This window comes from Canis aureus, chromosome 37, assembly GCF_053574225.1.
Source record: "Canis aureus isolate CA01 chromosome 37, VMU_Caureus_v.1.0, whole genome shotgun sequence".
Taxonomy (NCBI): Eukaryota; Metazoa; Chordata; class Mammalia; order Carnivora; family Canidae; genus Canis; species Canis aureus.
Window position 1 is genome coordinate 13,342,442 of NC_135647.1, and position 17,896 is coordinate 13,360,337.

Here is a 17,896-nt window from a genome sequence, read left to right on the forward strand (position 1 = left end):
GTATCTCATAAAAACCTAGTAAACCTCAGATTAGGCAAAATTTCGTTGGTACAAACAAAAGCATGCCATACAGGGCAATGCTACTAAACTGAACTTCATCAAAATTAAAATGTTTTTTGTACTTCAAAAGAATGCGTCATAAAGAAAATGACAACACTAGTCATAGAGTTGGGGGAAATATTTGCAAATCACAGATCTGATAAAAGGCCTGTATCTAGAATATACAAAATACTCTTACAAATCAATAAGAAGACAACCCATTTTTTAAAATGGGCAAGAGAACTGAATAGACATTTTACCAAACAAAACTTACAAGTGGCTAATAAGCCCATAAAAAGGTGCTCAACATCATTAATCATTAGGAAGATGCAAATTAAATCACAAATTAAACTCAACACATCCACTATAATGACCGTAATCAATAACTATTGACAATGATATGAAGAAACTGAAGCCATCATACACTGCTGGTGGGAATATAAAATGTTAGAGCCTCTTTGGAAAACAGTTCAGTAGTTTCCTAAAAAGTTAAACATACACAAATACCATGTGACCCAGGAATTCCACACTACCTCTTTTACCCAAGAGAAATTAAGGCATAGGTTTCCACAAAGACTTAAATGAATTGTCATAGCAGCATTATTCAGAGTAACCAATAACTGGAAACAACCCAAGTTTTCATTAACTGATGAATGGATAAACAGAACAAAGTATATCCATACAATATAAATCTACTCAGTAATAAGAAGGAATAAAATACCAATCAATGCATATTTCAATATAGACAAGACTTGTACGTTTCAAAAACATGCTAAGTGAAAGAAGATACAAAGACTACATTTGTATGATTCAATTTATATTAAATGCATAGAAAAGGCAAAGTTATAGAATAGTGGTTACCCCACAGCAAAGAAAACACTCACCAAAGCTTAAAGGGAGCCTACAGAATGGAAGAAGATACTTGCAAATGACATATCAGCTAAAGGGTTAGTATTCACTACCTGCAAAGAATTTATCAAACTCAACACCCAAAAAACAAATAACCTAGTTAAGAAATGGGCAGAAAACATGAAGACACTCTTTCCAAAAAAAGATATTGATATGGCTAACGGACACATGAAACAATGCTCAACATCACTCATCACTAGGAAATGCAAATCAAAACCAGGATGAGATACCATCTTAGACCTGTCAGGATAGCTAAAATTGACAACCTAAGAAACAAAAAGTGTTGGCAAGGATAGGAGAAAGGAGAACCCTCTTACACGGGTGGTGGCAATGCAAACTGGTGCACCACTCTGGAAAACAGTATGGAAGTTCCTCAAAATGTAAAAATAGAACTACCCTATGATCCAGCAATTGCACTATCAGGTATTTACCTAAAGGATACAAAAATACTAATTCAAAGGGGCACATGCACCCTAATATTTGTAGCAGCATTATCAACAATAGCCACACTATGGAAAGAGCCCAAATGTCCACCAATTGATGAATGGATAAAGAAGATGTGGGGTGTGTGTGTGTATATATATTTAAATATATAGGAATATTGTGTATATATATAAATATATATAGGAATATATATATATAGAAATATTACTCAGCCATCAAAAAGAATGTAACTTTGCCATTTACAATGACGTGGATCGAGCTAGAGGGTATATAATACTAAGTGAAATAAGTCAGTCAGAGAAAGACAAATATATGATCTCACTTGTGTGTGGAATTTAAGAAGGAAAACAGAGGAACATATGGGAAGGGGGAAAAGAAAAACACAGGAAACAAACCATAAACTCTTAACAGAGAACAAACTGAGTTGATGGAGGGAGATAGGTAGGGGGATGGACTAGATAGGGTGATGGGCATTAAGGAGGACACTTGTTATGATGAGCACTGCATGTTGTATGAAAGTGAAAAAAAAGAAATAGTAAACAAATAGATATCAACTGCCCAAAACAATGTATTGTGTGGTGTACTTATGTGTGAAATTAAAAGAAATGACAGTAACAGTAGAGTAGCGGCTTTTACAGAGTTAAAGTGTTCTTAGAATCCTGTATGGTGAAGGAAGTTAAGTGATGAGTAAATTACTAAGTGAGGATGGATGATTCTATAGACAAACTATTAAGACTAACAAGTCAATGTAGCAAAATCCTTGGAACCTGGGTCAATACACCAAGATCTACTGTATTTTGCAAACACAGGCAACATGAAATTAAGATTTAAAACTTTAAAGACATCATTTGCAACAACAACAAAAAGAATCCTGATGAAAGATGTGCAAGAATGGTACAGAGAGAACTTGAAAACACTACTTGAAAACTTTGAGGAATTAAAGACAACCTAATCATACAGAGAGCTATACTGTGTTCATGGATTGGAAGACCCAACTCTGTTAAAATGTCAACTCTCTCAAATTGATCTACAGATTCAAATGCAATTCCAATCAAAATCTCAGCCAGTGTTTTTGTGAATATTGATCAGGTGATTCTAGAAACTATATGTAAATGCTAAACACCAAGAAAAGGCCAAAACAAAATTGAGAAAGAAAATCGAAAGACTTAACATTATCTGGTATTAGGACTACAACAATTTAAGATATTTTAGGGGAACCTGGATGGCTCAGTCTGCCTTTGGCTCAGGTCATGATCCCAGGGTCCTGGGATCAAGTCTGGAGTCGGGCTCCCTGCTCAATGGGGAGCCTGCTTCTCCTTCTCCTCCCCGCTTATGTTCTATCTCTGCCTCTCTCTCAAATAAATAAAATCTTAAAAAAAATTTAAGGTACTTTATTAGACAAGTAGCCCAATAGGACGGAATACAGAAAGTCTCCAGAAACAGATTCACAAGTTTTAAAATAGGCAAAACTGATCAATAGTGATAGAATTCAGACTAGTGATCACCTTGTGGGTGAGAGTTAACAGCTGAAAGCATGAAACAAATGGATTCTAGGATAATGATAATATTTTATGTTTTAATGTGAGCAGTGGTTACAAAGGTGGATTACTTTCAGAAAATGCAAAGAGCTACCATCCTGCAACTTGTGCACTTTTCTGGATGCACATTAATCTTCAATGACAAAGTTTAATTAAAAATAAAAATGGGGCAGCCCTGGTGGCCTAGCGATTTAGCGCCGCCTTCAGCCCGGGGTGTAATCCTGGAGACCCGGGATCCAGTCCCACATCTGGCTCCCTGCATGGAGCCTGCTTCTCCCTCTGCTTGTGTCTCTGCCTCTCTCTCTCTCTCTGTCTCTCATGAATAAATAAATAAAATCTTAAAAAAAAATTTTTTTTAAATAATAAATAAATAAATAAATAAATAAATAAATAAATAAATAAATAAATAAAAATAAAAATAAAAATAAAAATGATCCTGGGGTGCCTGGTGGCTCAGTAGGTTAAGCATCCAATGCCTGATATCACCTCAGGTATCACTCTCAGGGTGGTGAGTTCAAGTGCCACACTGGGCTTCCAACATGAACCCTACTTGCGTACTTACTGACTAATCCACCGACCGACCGACCGACCAACCAACCAAATAAATAAACAAATAAATAAGTAAAAATGCTGCTGCCTTGTATCTTTACACAATACAGGTAAAGAATGCTGTGATTTTGAAAAAGTCTATATAGTTGGGACACCTGAGTGGGTCAGCAGTTGAGCATCTGTCTTTGGCTCAGGGCATGATCCTGGGGTTCGGGAATCAAGTCCTGCATTGGGCTGCCTGTGAGGAGGCTGCTTGTCCCTCTGCCTATGTCTCTGCCTCTCTGTCTCTCATGAATAAATAAATTTAAAAATCTTAAAAAAAATAAAATAAAAGTTTACAGGCAGCCCCCAGAGAGATTTTCTAGAACTCAAATCTGATGATTCACTCCCCTCTGGAAAGAGATTAAGGTCTTCCTAATCTGGCCTTGCTGGGGCCATCCTTCATTCAGCATTGATAATAATTATTCCCAAATCTTGTTCGGATGCCTCCGCTATGTGCTTCCATGGGCATCACACGCCCTTCACATCACAGTCTAGTGGAACGACTGGTCATTACCCTATCAGCAAAGTGTTTGCTTCGGGGTCATGAGTGCCTGGCACAGTGCCTTGTACATGCTGGATATTCATTAAGTGCTACAGAAAAACTTAAGTAGTAAAGTCAACAGAATCCTTGATGCATTTACCTAAGAAATTTGTCCTTTCTACAACACAAGAGTTTTACATGGGCTGTCTAAATTTTCTCCTTTTTTAAGCTGATTTAGTCTGGCAGAAAAACCTATCATCTATAGACCAATCGACCATGACCTAGAGGTTAATAATCAAACCATTTAAATTTACTGCAGAACAAAGAATAATTGAATCTCAGGCCAGATATAAATTAGACCTCTAAAATGCTTTAAGCTCTTCCTAATTATGTGTCCCACTGTCTGAATAAAATTGTTTAAAGGTTTCAGACTCTTCCATCATTGTCTATAAAGACAGGAGGAGAGAAAACATGTAATCCGTTATGTTGCTAGTTGCATACCAACACTACATAAATCAGTATCATGGTTCATTTCGAATGCCCCATTAGAGTAAGTGAGGTCGGTCTTAAATAAATCACGGTTATAGGTCTGATTTTTTCTAATTAAATGCTCTAAGACATCTTTTATGTATACTCAGATGTAAATACACAGAGTAACTTTCCTACTCATAAATTACCATGGTTTAGAGATCATAACAATCTCAATGGTTTCAGTGACAACATATGGTTATAACTAACATGGCATCATTTTTGACTGCCAAACGTTCCCAGATTCCTTGTGAAAATACTTCCACTCACTAATATGTAGCTTGTCGCATTTCCACTATCAGAGTAAGAGGAAGGACTAGCAATTCTAATCTGAATATCTGAATAAAGCCCTTGCTATTAACGACTTCACACATCTTTTTCCTGTTAACTGTAATAATTTCCTAGGCCATGATGCATTCCTCGATCTTCTAGGCATAATATCAGAAAAACACTGAATGGACAGTTACACCAACATATATGGACTACATCTTATTCATTGTTTCTCATAAACCTTATCTAGCTACTCAAGTACCATGTCAACTGAGTGCCCATATGCTGCCAGTCTCTCGAATAAACACTGAGAATACAACTTTAAGGAGGGGAAAAAAAATTGCCTCTTCCCTCATGTTGCTTACAGTTCACGGAGGGCAGTATCAACCGAATGAGCACATAAATAAATGTAAAATTACAACTGTAATAAGTACACCACATTTCACCCTGGATTACTGCAATAGGTTCCTAATAATTCTTCCTGCCACCATTCTTGCTCACCCATGACCCAACCTCTATGTACAAGAATATTTCTGAAATGTAAACCAAATTATTCCCATTTCCCCAACTGCCACCTCCACAAAAAGCTCTACAACTGCTTCCCATGGCACAAAGAAGAAAACCCACCCAGTCCTTGCCACGAATTATAAAACCTTGAGCAATCTGGCCACTCCTTCCCTCTGTGACATCGTCTCATACCATTCTCCTGCCTTCTCTCTGCCTCAGGGCCTTTGCACTTGTTCCTTCTGCCTGAAATTGCTCTGCTCCTGATAAAGGCTCCCCTTGTCACTCAAATCACAGCTTAAATGTTATCTCGCCTCCAAATCTAAGGTAGCATCCACTCACTTGCCTTACATATCTGTGTTGTATTTGTCCCTGCTAGTTTTCTTTTTTATTTGGATTTCTGTTTGTGTGTGTGTGTATGTGTGTGTGTGTGTGTGTGTGCACTCACACGTGCATGAGCAGAAGGGAACCTTGTCTGTTAATTTTCCCAGAGCTTAGAGCTCTGCTGGCCCACTGTGGCCGCTCAATAAATATTTGTTGAATGAGTACAAGTGTCTGATCTGGTCAAGAATGTAATGGAAATTTTCACTAAGCAAGTAACAACTGAATTGAGATCTGACAAATGAGCAGGAGTTACTAAGTGAAGACAGAAGGAAAGAACATCCACACAGAAGGAGTGGCCAATGCAAAGGCCCAGGGGCAGAAGAAAGCACTGCACAAATGAGGATTAAAAGAAGTCCTATGAGGCACCTAGCTGGCTTAGTCAGTGGAGCATGCAACTTGGTCTCTGGGTTGTTAGTTTGAGCCCCACACTGGGTGTAGAGATTGCTTAAAAATTAAATCTTAAAAAAAAAAAGAGAGAGAGAAGCCTCATAAGTTCAGAGTACAAAAAGATAAGGAAGATGTTAGAACTATTAGCTGTATAAAGAATACAAAGGCAAATATTACACAATGAAATTAATATGCCCATCAAGTTTGAGCAAAAACAAAAGCCAAATTTAAAAAAAAAAGAATTACTGAAGAATTATTCCATAATAATAAAATCAAATAAGGTATAAAAAAACAAGATAAAAATGTATCCAATTAGTAATAATTTTAGAAAAGGAGCTACTATAACATAGTTAACCTAAATCCCACAATTTAATCATATCTGTTCTTATTTCTCTGTCCTGATTTCACTAAATTGCTGTCTTAAAAAAAATCTACTACATGAAAAATGTCTTATAATGCACATCAACTGATGAAAATTTACTTGTAGATTTAGTTTAATAAGAAATCCTTATTTTATTAAGATATTACTGCCACTATATGTCTGACATCTTAATATGTTATACTATTAAATTTTTTTAAGTAGACTCACAATGTAGTTTTATAATTACATATTGGATTCACAACTTTATATTGGAACACAACTATAGAGGCCTTGAGAAAAGAAAAAGGTAAAATGCCAGAATTCTTTTTTTTAAAGAAATGATTTAAAGTGATCTTCAAGTAATTAGTCTTCATCTCTTAAGGGGAAAAGGCAGAAAGATGGGAGGTCATGTGATGGAGGGAAGAGATGCCAAAGAGCATCAGGCTACCTTTAAGTGCTTTTTATCCATCATCCATGTGGTGTACCTTAAGTGCATCTGTCTGTCCATCACGTGTCCTCTTACCACAACCCACCACACCCCCTGCCCAGTTCAGATCCCCCCAGCTCCTGGTACAGTTCCTGGCACCTGTGCCATTTCTCCAAATGAATACATTCTCTTCTAAAACCAAAAGTTCATGGGCTAAGTACAAGATTCCCAGCTTCAGAACTAGGCGTATAGGAGTTTTAACAGAAAGAGCTGATTATCTGGCTCCTTAAATTTAATTTCATACCACCACCATCGACCAGTAGGAAGAACTTCCTACCTTATTCCAACAAATGTATTTGTTCCCCAAATTCTCCAAATTATTCCATCTCGGCCCTCTCTTCAGAGGTAGAGTTAAATCTAAGCACTTCCCACCAATAGACTGGTACCAGTTGTAAGATACTAAATGCAAAGCCAGGATCCAGCACAGATCTGACTACTAGAAGTCCAGGTTCTTTATGTCCCTACAATGGAGGCACCATGAACTAGTGAGTCAGACCGCACATTTTTTAGCTCCTAAGAGCTGACTTAATGATCTTCGATACGTCTATCCTCTTTCTCAGAGACATGGATACAAGCTCAAAAAGAAAACGTTCATAAGTGACAAAGATGCATCAGATACAACAAATAGCAGAATTGTTTAAATCCCAGGGAATGCGGAAGTGTTTTGTAGTTTCTATAGTCCTGTCAACTTGTCACTGATTAAGAGACCATGAAAATCTTTGCTAAAGCACCACTTGGCAACCCCTCTCCCCCAAAATACACTTAGTTTAAAAAAAAAAAAACATAAATCAGAAAATGGTTAGACTGACTTGATTTTGCAGCCTCCAGCTGTTGGGATGCTTTATCATTATCATTAGTATTTGAATATCTACAAGCAAACTGTTAATTCAAGCTTATAGAGCAGGGGACTTCTCATGTTTTCCTTTTTATTTCTTCACCCTACAATTGCAATAAGAAATTCTAATTCATATTAACATTAGCAAGGGCTCAAAAATTATCTCCAAATAGTTTATATTCATTTTTACAAAGCCTTTGAGAAGAGAAGGGGACTATATAGTACATTTTTTTTTAAGACTTCAACAAAACAATTAAAATAGAAAGGTATTATTAACAGCTCTCTACCCATTTGAAAAAGTTTCTGCCATGGAAGTGTTGATGTTTCAGTGATTACAGAGGTCTCAAGTTTCACCAAGTCAGTAATTCTGATCTGTTCACTAGAATAGAGGATGGCATTTTCTGTGCTTTTCTCTGGGATCACTTAATAAGCTACAGAGACAACCACTTGACCACATTAAGCAGACAGAGACTTGACTATGAAAATCTAAAACTTTCCTATAATATTCCAGGGTTTTCCTAAGACGGGTCCCCTCTACCAGAAACTTGAATGAATAAGATTATTTTATTCATTTAAGAAGTGTTTATTGAGCATTTACTATGTTCCAGACATATTCTCAAGGTTAAAACTTCCGTAGCAAAAAATTAAAAAGTAAAAAAAAAATTTTTTTAATTAAAAAAAAAAAAAAAGAGCCACTGTCTTTATGGAATTTTACACAACGGAAGAGTAAGACAAACATATATACTTTTTTGTTTACATGATGTGCCAGGTGGTAATAGTAATATAGAAAAGAACAGATAAGGGGCGAGAAAGTCCTAGAAACAGATCACAATTTTGTATAGAGTGCTTAGGGAAGGCCACTCTGATAACATCAGCATACAGACCTGAAAGAAACAATAGGGTTAGTCACACTACTATTTGGAGAACAAGCAGTCCCAGCAAAACGGACATTTGTGCTAAGGTTTGGCAACCAGACCGGACTTGGTATGCTCAAAGAACAAGGCATCTAACTTCATCCAGACCTCCAGCATCCTAAGACAAGGACGTCTCCTTATGTGATGGAGAACATATTGCTCTGACCCTTGGAGGAGTCCACCCTGAGGTATGGGATGGGCACAGAGTTCTTTTTCATTTCATATAATAAAACAAAATAAATTCAGGAAATAGAATATAACTCCACTTAATTTTGTTTTAAACTCTAAAAGTTAATTTAGATTGAGAGAAAGTATTCACCTCTCCTTCTACCCCAAAACCCCACCTGGTGTCTGCAGCAGTAAGCATAAGCAAGGATATATTTTTCTTGGTTTTCTCCTGAAAACTCCCCCTTCCTCTAATGGACCACACCCACCATTCTGAACCTGCCCCACCTGGCCATCCTCAATGGCCTCCCTTCCCAAAGCACACATCAGCAAAAAGCATCTTTACGGCAGCAGGAAACAGTCTTTGCCCATAATTAGCAAAGCAATCCTGGTCAACTTCAGCTTGTGATTTAGTCACACAAATCATATATTTAAATTTACCACCTCTATGCAACCTAGATAAGCTATTTATTAGCATCTTATGGCTGCTGGGAAACAAGAGTGAGGAAACAAGAGTTACTCTGAAAATCAAGAGAGATTGCTTGTATAGTATATGTTATAGATTATTATAGATTACCTGGCACCAAGTAAGTGCTCAATAACTGGTAGCTATTACAATATTTATTAAAAGAACCTACAGAACTCTGCTTCATTACTTGCTTTTATGGACACTTGTCTCTTAATCTTTTCACGTAGCTTAAATAAGAAAAGATCAATGAGGGGGTGCCTGGGTGGCTCAGTCAGTTAAGCATCTGCCTTAAGCTCAGGTCATGATCCTGGGGTCCTGGGATCGAGTCCCACATCAGGTCCCCACTCAGTGATGCGTCTGCTTCTCCCTTTCCCTCTGCTCCCGCTTATGCTCACGCGATCGCTCACATGCACTCTCTGTCAAATAAATAAATATAATCTTAAAAATTAAAAAGAGAGAGAGAGAGAGAGAAAGAGAGAAGAAAAGACCACTGATGGGCACCTAGGTGGCTCAGTCAGTTAAGTGTCTGCCTTCAGCTCAGGTCATGATCCCAGGGTCCTGGTACCAAGAGCCCTCCATCAGGCTCTCTGCTCAGTGGGGAATCTGCTTCTCACTCTGCCCCTCCACCTGCTTATGCTCTCTCCCCCCCACCTCACTCTCAAATAAATAAATAAAACCTTTAAAAAGAAAGACCACTCAAGTTAAAATGCTTAATCACTCTTAATCATTTTACACGGAGTAGTGGAGGAGAAAAGGAGGTAAAACACTGAAATTATTGTAAGAACAAATGTAAACGATTTTCAGAGATCCATTTTTTTGCTCCTTGACTAGAATAATCAAAAGCTTATCATAATTGCTAGTATAAAATTAAGCTAGATACTATCTTTTAAGTTTTTAAATTCTAGTGAGTTAACATACAGTATAATATTAGTTCCAGGAGTATAATTTAGTGATTGAACACTTGACATACAACACCCAGTCCTCATACAATAAGCTAGCTACTATTTTTTATGCTTTTTATATATAACCTTTGAAACACGAATATCAGAAATCCATATTAGTTGAAACAGAATTGTGGTATATGATTTTTAATGTTGTATTTTAAATAACTAAAAGCTTAGATTAATTTTATAGGGCCCTAATGATACATTAAACTTGAATCAGTTTCCTAAGGCCCTAAAATTGATTTTTTAAAAGCCCTCACTACTGACTTTGGAATTAGAATAAACTGTAGTAATTTTATATCACATAAAAAATCTTTTAAGTATTCAATTAAGAAAAGCATACTTGTGGGACGTCTGGATGGCTCAGCAGTTGAGCATCTGCCTTTGGCTCAGGGCATGATCTCCAGATCCAGAATCGAGTCCCACATCAGGCTCCTTGCATGGAGCCTGCTTCTTCCTCTGCCTGTGTCTCTACTTCTCTCTCTCTCCGTGTCTCTCATGAATAAATAAAATCTTAAAAAAAAAAAAAAAAGCATACTTGTACCTACCTTATTTTTAGAAATGAGTTAAGACTTAACTCTTGTTATTCAGAAGCTTACAGTCTAGCACAAGAAAACAGATATGTTTTTTTTTCAACACAACATGCCAAATTGGTTTTTTTAAAAGCATACACAAAATTCTCTTGGAAGAGAGTTAAAAAAAAGGAGTATCATTTAGCCCTTAGGGCAAGAAGTTAGCTAAGGACAGGTGAGCCCAGATTAAGGATAGCCCACAAAAGGCAATGCAAAATAGACAAACATTCAAAAGACATATTTACATGTATATAGCAAGCTAACACCATCAAAAAGATGTATTCTTTTTAATATTGAATACAAATAATAAGTGAAAGGACAAATATCTTCAGAAAGTAGCTTTTTTTGTAAATCAATCTGTTCTAGTTCTTGTTTTTTTTTTTAAGATTTATTTTTAAGTCATCTCTCCACCCAATATGGGGCCAGAACTCACAACTCCGAGATCAAGAATCACATGCCCTACCAACTGAGCCAGTCAGGCACTCCCTAGTCTCTATATACAGAAAAGAACACTGGTGCATGTCACAATATGCTATGAAGAAATGCTTGTTTTATGATTTTGGGCTTTGTTTCTTATCATTAAAATGAGAAAAAAAAGCCCACATGCCATTAACAATGAGTGCCATTATTTCCACACTTTCAACAAACATACACACATACACATCAGTGACATGAAAAAAAGCAAAGCTTCCTGCATTCCTTCACATAAAAAACACTAGGATCCTGGTATGTTTTGTAGACCTTTAGGTCAATACAACAGAGAACGATCACACCAGTTTTCTCCATCTTCAATTGGAGCTCACCAAAGTACCCACCCCATACGGTTCCCGGGAGGTTTAAATAAGCTACTAGTTGTGCCATACATAGAACAAAACTGGCTCGTACGAAGCACTAGAGAGGGTTTGATTGATTGACAAAAAAAAAGATAAAACTGCAATCATACTACACAAGGTCTGAAGAAACCATATGTAACAAGAGGAAATGCCAGAGAAGAACACACACAAACCTTTTATTGTAGATTTACAATTCAAGAGTTTGAGTAAGCATCTGTTCTTCAATATAATTATGCCTGACATGTCACAGGGCGATGAAATTGTGTAAAATGCTACATCTCCATTCAATGACAATGGTTATAAGAAAGGGACGAAGGTTCGGGGCACCTGGGTGGCTCAGTGGTGGAGCACCTGCCTTTGGCTCAGGTCATGATCCCGGGGGCCTGGGGTTGAGTCCCACATGGGGCTCCCCGTGGGGTGCCTGCTTCTCCCTCTGCCTATGTCTCTGCCTCTCTCTGTGTGTCTCTCATGAAAAATAAAAGAAAGGGAAGGAGGACTGATCCTTAGAAACACAGTTTTTCATGTAAATACAACCAATATATTAGTTCCATTACTGTCTTGATTATCTAACTGGTCTACCCTGACCAATTAGATTACGTAATACACCCAGGCAGCAAGCAAACCTTTGCGCTCATACCTTAATTTGTGGTTTATAATATTCAGAGTGCACTTAGCCACAGTTCAAGGGAGTCATTTTTAGGTTAGTCAGGAGAAAAAGTGGGGGTAAGTGACCAGGAACAGCCCTCTGAAAAGCATGGAAACAGCCCTCTGGTGACCGCTTCCGGAGTTTGGACCATAAAGTGATTAAGACATTATTAAGGTCATCAGAGTCTTTTTCCTTCCTATCCTTGGGACCATGTAGCCCTACAGCCTTTCAGCATGTACTAAACTCCCTTTTTAACATCTTTTAACTCACTGAAGACTCCACCTCATGGTTCTTTGGTTTTCACTTCAACTTATTACAAGGTAGAGAAGCAGGGGATCTAATGTAAGACACTTGTACAATTCATCACCCTACAGGATCCGAAATTTTCCTAATCACCTTACAACTCTGTAAACGTCCAAAATGTGAGATTATAACATGCGCTATTTTTTTTTTAATGCACACCACTATAAACAAAGTTTCAGATATTCTTCTGGTTGAATAACAAATTAACCAAATCATATTTTTTTAAAGCCCTGGGGATATAAAATTATTTAAGAAGATTAAGGAATTAACTTTCCCCATAAGAAAAGAGAAGGCTAAAAACCAGGCCAATGGAGAATACTTGGATTTCACATATAACGATTTATAGATAAGAGAAATAATCCTGATAGTTGGAAACAAATAATTCCTCACCCTAAGATCTCAGATGAGACTTTGATCAAGCAATACAGAATATACAGAAGGAAACACCTGATACACATTTGTTGCCTGATATCCAAAACTGAATCGTTACCAATAACTGACAGGTAAGGAAATCAATCATTAACTTTGAATTGTATTTATAACACTCCCATCAAGTGCCAGACAGTATAAATGTACATATTTTCCCCAACCACTTGTGATTTATAAAATGGTGAAGACATCTTATCTTCATATTCACTGGGAGCACAAAAAATGAAACATATGCCCAAACATTTCTCAATCTCCATCAGTCATTATTAATAATCCATGTCACAAGAAAACCACTTCCTGTGACCAGTGCCATGCTCTCTCCTATGCCTTGTGTCAGTGCCATCATTATGATCAACAGCCACCCACCCTGCACAGCAGGTCACTTAACCTTCTATTTATGCCATTTTTCCTCGAGGTCTCAGGGGCCATATTACTCTCTCCCTAGCCACAAATTTGAGCCTACATGTTTTGAAAATGGAGAAATCATTAAAAAAAAAACTATCATCCTTCACAAATGTACTTTTATAAATGCCACAACACATTGTACTCGATGCCAAATTACCAACCAGGCAGCATGTTAGCACAGGGCAACTAGAAACTGCAAGAGAACGCTGACCCAGAAACCACCAATAAAGGCTTCAGTGGCCTTATGCTGCCAGGCAGGCTCAGATGGTTACAAAACAACCGACTTTCAATGGCACAAATATAAATGTTAATCCTAACTTAACCGAGAACCTTTCGTGGCTTGTTTCACAATCGTGGACCGGCTTGATTACGTGAAGTTGCAGAATTTTCCAGGGACAATAATGGCTGTGATTACAATTATCAGACCATTTTTTACAATTTATCCCCAAAACTAGGACCAGTGTTCCCTTATAAAATTAAGAGTTTTAAGCCTAGAATTGCAGAAGACTCACACTACTGTGAAAAATCGAGAGTGACAATTTAGGATTTTTTACACCTGAGGATGTGCTGTGCTGGTCTCTACTTCCACCAGGTGGCTAATCAAAATCAAGGCCATAAAGCACACTCTTCCTTTGCACTTCCTAAGATACTGGGGAAATGAGTTATTTTTTTTTCTTTTATTATCTTGGTATGCACATACCTCCAAAAGCCAGCAACATATATGAACATGCCAAATGATTGTTCTTTACTGCACTGATAAAAGCTCCATTTCATGCTTGAGAGCTTGTGTAAATAAATCACTACAAACCGATGCCTGCAGTCCATGACTGTGTATTCCTGATGTTTACTGACTTTATTTCTTGGCAGAAAAAGAGACAGCTTTAAAAATGCCACACTCTATTGAACGTTGTGCCTTTAGCAAAGGCAACACATGAGTCCTTATCGTGCTGAATTAACACTGGACAACTCCACTCTTCAGAAATACAAAATTCCACAATGTAAATGTTTGGGCTAGAACCCATAGGGAGGGTTCCATCTGGCTGAAGAGCAGGTCCAGAGTCCTTGCACCTAATACTGGATTTGCTAACAAATATTTGAATAAAGCTGTATTCTTGATACCTCCGAGCACAAAAATAATTATTTCTACTACAAGACATGAAACTACATTCTGTGCCTATTTAGTATGCCTAGGCTTCAATATTCTGATTGCCTTTCATGCTTAAATGAGAAAATATTTATTTTCTCTCCTGGTTACCTTCTCAAAGCAGATCTACTTCATTTTAATCAATGTACCATTCATTACCACCATCAAAGAGTATTTAACAGTGCATCTGTGAATGGCTGTACAGGTAAAATCAGTTTAGAAACAAACCCAATTGTGAAATAATCCGCAAAATGTTGTTGCAACTTAATTCTTTGGTTCTCAGTACAATCTTCTCATGAAGTAGCATTACTTAAAATTGCCGGCAAATACAAACTGACTTAGAAACCTAAAATCAGCCGGCTAACAGGTGTTGAAATCCCAAAAGAGAGAGGAGGTATATTAGATAATCACTTCATGCCTGGCACCTTAAGTAGCTTTAATAGCCATAATTCTAATCAACTTAACTCCAATTCAAAATGATCCGTGCCATTGGTTTTTTTTTTTTCCACGAACTACCTTTTAGCAAACATCATTTCTTGCATTCCATGTAATGTTGTCTGACTGACCTATTCCAACTTGCGTATTATTTTACTAAATCGAGAATACAATTAGTGGAATCATTTTCCAGTTACCAACCGACCTCTCTCCCCAATTAAAGTAACACTGATGTACTATTTCCTTCCGGATTGATAAACCTCTGCTTCTGAAAGTGAATACTGCCGTCTTTCACATTATCACACCCAAGATGGTATATCTAAGTAGTAAGAGAGTCTCGACAATCGCTATCTTTAATTCATTCTTTGTGTCTGCAACAAACTAAGTATCACGAAAGGAGAGCAAGGCGTGGGGCCCGTTGAGAAAAGGAGCGATGGACCCCAACTTGAGCACATCCCCACCCAGGGCCCACACGCCCTTGGCAACAGCATCCGAACACAGGTGCAAACACCGCCCGGCTACCTGCCTCCAGAGGGGCTCTGGACCACGTCCTCACACACAACAACGCCGGGCATGCTGCAGCTCCTTAAAGCACGAGCAAATACCTCCCAGAAGCAAGCGGCAGCAAGGACACCCGCGCCGAGCACCTACCCCCCACGGTCCTGCGGCTGCACCGACTCGGCTCGTTGCCTGGGTGGGAAACGCGGGCTCCCCTCCCCGTCCCCTTACAGGTGTAACTGCACCTTCCACAAAGGTGGCCGTGCTCGAAATCCAAGTGAACTTCGGGAGCACCCGAAGGCTTCGGGTCGTGGGCACCGAAGTATGGGCTCACTTTCCAGAAACTGCAAAAAAAAAAAAAAAAGAAAAAAGAAATGTGTGGCTTCTTGCCCCTGCGAGCCTCCCCCTGCCGCCCCGTCCTCAAACAGGACCAGCGGGGAGGCAGGCGCGTCCGAAGGGCGGCAAACGCCGCGGTCCCCGGGGGCACAGTCCCCGCGGCCGGCCGGGCGGAGGGAGCCCCGGGCCCCGCGCAGCGCCCGGGATGCTCGGCGGCCGTCGGGGAGCGGGAGGCGCGGGGAGGCCCCGGGGCGTCGGGGGCGCGGCCCCCAGCCCTCCCCGGCCGCAGGCGCGCTCGCCTTACCTGGCCCGCGGCGGCGGCGGCGGCGGCGGCGGGACCCGGAGGGACCGAGCGAGGGAGCGAGCGAGGGAGGGAGGCGCCGCGGAGGAGGAGCTCGGCCGGGAGCGGGCGGGCCGCTTTGTTTCCACTGCGCCGAGCCGCCGACCCTGCGTCACCATGGCAACCGCCGGGGGCCCGGCGGGCGGGGGGCGGGGACCCCCACTCCCGGGTGCGCAGGGGCCCGGGCGCGCGGGGCCGCCACGGCAGTCCCGGGCTCCGAGGGGACCAGCGCCCCCAGGAGCGGCCGCACACACGCCCCCTCGCCCGCTCCGCACCGCGCGTCGGGCTCGCCCCAGCAGGGGGCAGCGGCCGGGCCGCGAGCCGGGGCCAGTTCCTAGTTCCACCCCGGCCGGCACCCCCGCCCCGCCCTGGACCTTCCGGCACCCCCACCCCCCACCACACCTTTCCTCTACGGAGCTCTTCCCTCAAAATGGAAATTCACCGGAGAGAGAAGAAAGAGCAGTGCAAACTGATAAAGTGTTGAGCAACTGGTACCCCATGCTCCTGTGGCCACTGCCGCAGCGCGCACGGAGCTGCCAAGGGACACCATACCTCCCCCTCCTCCTGGCCCTCCTCCTCCTCCTGCTCCTCCTCCTCCTGGCCCTCCTCCTCCTCCTCCCCCTCTTCCTCCTGGCCCTCCTCCTCCTCCTGCTCCTCCTCCTCCTGGTCCTCCCCCTCCTGGCCCTCCTCCACCTCCTCCTCCTCCTCCTCCTCCTGGCCCTCCCCCTCCTCGTCCTCCTCCTGCTCCTCCTCCCCTCCTCCTCCTCCTCCTCTTCCTCCTGACCCTCCTCCTCCTCCTCCTCCTCCTCCCCTCCTCTTCTTCCTCTTCCTCCTGGCCCTCCTCCTCCTCCTGCTCCTCCTCCCCTCCTCCTCCTCCCCCTCCCCCTCCTCCTGGCCCTCCTCCTCCACCTGCTCCTCCTCCCCTCCACCTCCTCCTCCTCCTGGCCCTCCCCCTCCTCCTCCTCCCGGCCCTCCCCCTCCTCCTCCTCCTCCTCCCCCCTCCTCCTCCTCCTCTTCCTCCTGGCCCTCCTCCTCCTCCTCCTCTCCTCCTCTTCTTCCTCTTCCTCCTGTCCCTCCTCCTCCCCCTCCTCCTCCTCTTCCTCCTCTTCCTCCTGGCCCTCCTCCTCCTCTTCCTCCTGGCCCTCCTCCTCTCCTCCTCCTCCTCCCCTCCTCCTCCTCCTCCTCTTCCTCCTGCTCCTCCTCCTCCTCCTCCTCTCCCCAGCGTTGCTCCACCTGGGTCTGCTTTCCCTCCCGCCAAATCACACCCTGGTCCCACGTGGGGCACCAGTAGGAGAGACTTGGGGGGGGGGTGGAGGAGGGGGTCTTTGTGTTCTTATGATAAACAACAGGATGCACTTGCAACCCTACAAGGCAAAACTCAACTTGCAGGCTGCGTTGTGAATCCCAGCGGCTGCCGCTGCTGCGCATCTCCCGTGAGCCTACTCTGTGCCCGCAGCCTGCCAGGCGCTACAGACCCAGACCGTGCACGGCCCTTCCCAGAAGAGAGTGGCGAGGCTGACCTTGGCACATGGCTAGGCGTCCCTTCTTAAGGAAATTCTTGGAGAGGGAGGAAAAATACTAGCAGACCCACCGTCAAGCTGCCTCTAAAGGACAGAGCTACAGAACAGCTACCGTGGGGTGAGTGAGTCATCACCCCATCCTAGGTCTTCTTGAAAGATGAGCTACAGAATCCAGAACCCACAGT

At 41.5% G+C, this 17,896-nt stretch overlaps 1 protein-coding gene and 1 long non-coding RNA gene across 9 annotated transcripts in view; one reads left to right on the forward strand and one right to left on the reverse strand.

The window, feature by feature from the left end:
- RNF182 (ring finger protein 182) overlaps positions 1 to 16,751 on the reverse strand; it is a 63,265-nt gene extending 46,514 nt beyond the window's left edge. Inside the window, exons 1-2 of one of the 6 annotated variants that reach the window (XM_077886480.1) lie at positions 16,594 to 16,751; positions 15,761 to 15,859 (exon numbers count right to left, since the gene is read on the reverse strand). The gene's annotated coding sequence lies outside the window, so the exon portion shown is untranslated. Of the gene's footprint in view, positions 1 to 15,668; positions 15,860 to 16,155; positions 16,330 to 16,593 lie in introns of those variants that run through there. The other 5 variants (XM_077886477.1, XM_077886478.1, XM_077886479.1 and 2 more) reach the window with 5 other exon arrangements.
- Positions 16,386 to 17,896, forward strand: part of LOC144306854 (uncharacterized) — a 29,978-nt gene continuing 28,467 nt past the window's right edge. The window contains exons 1-2 of one of the 3 annotated variants that reach the window (XR_013373916.1): positions 16,386 to 16,682; positions 17,581 to 17,829. This is a non-coding gene — a long non-coding RNA (uncharacterized LOC144306854). The remainder of the gene's footprint in view (positions 16,683 to 17,580; positions 17,830 to 17,896) is intronic. The other 2 variants (XR_013373917.1, XR_013373915.1) reach the window with 2 other exon arrangements.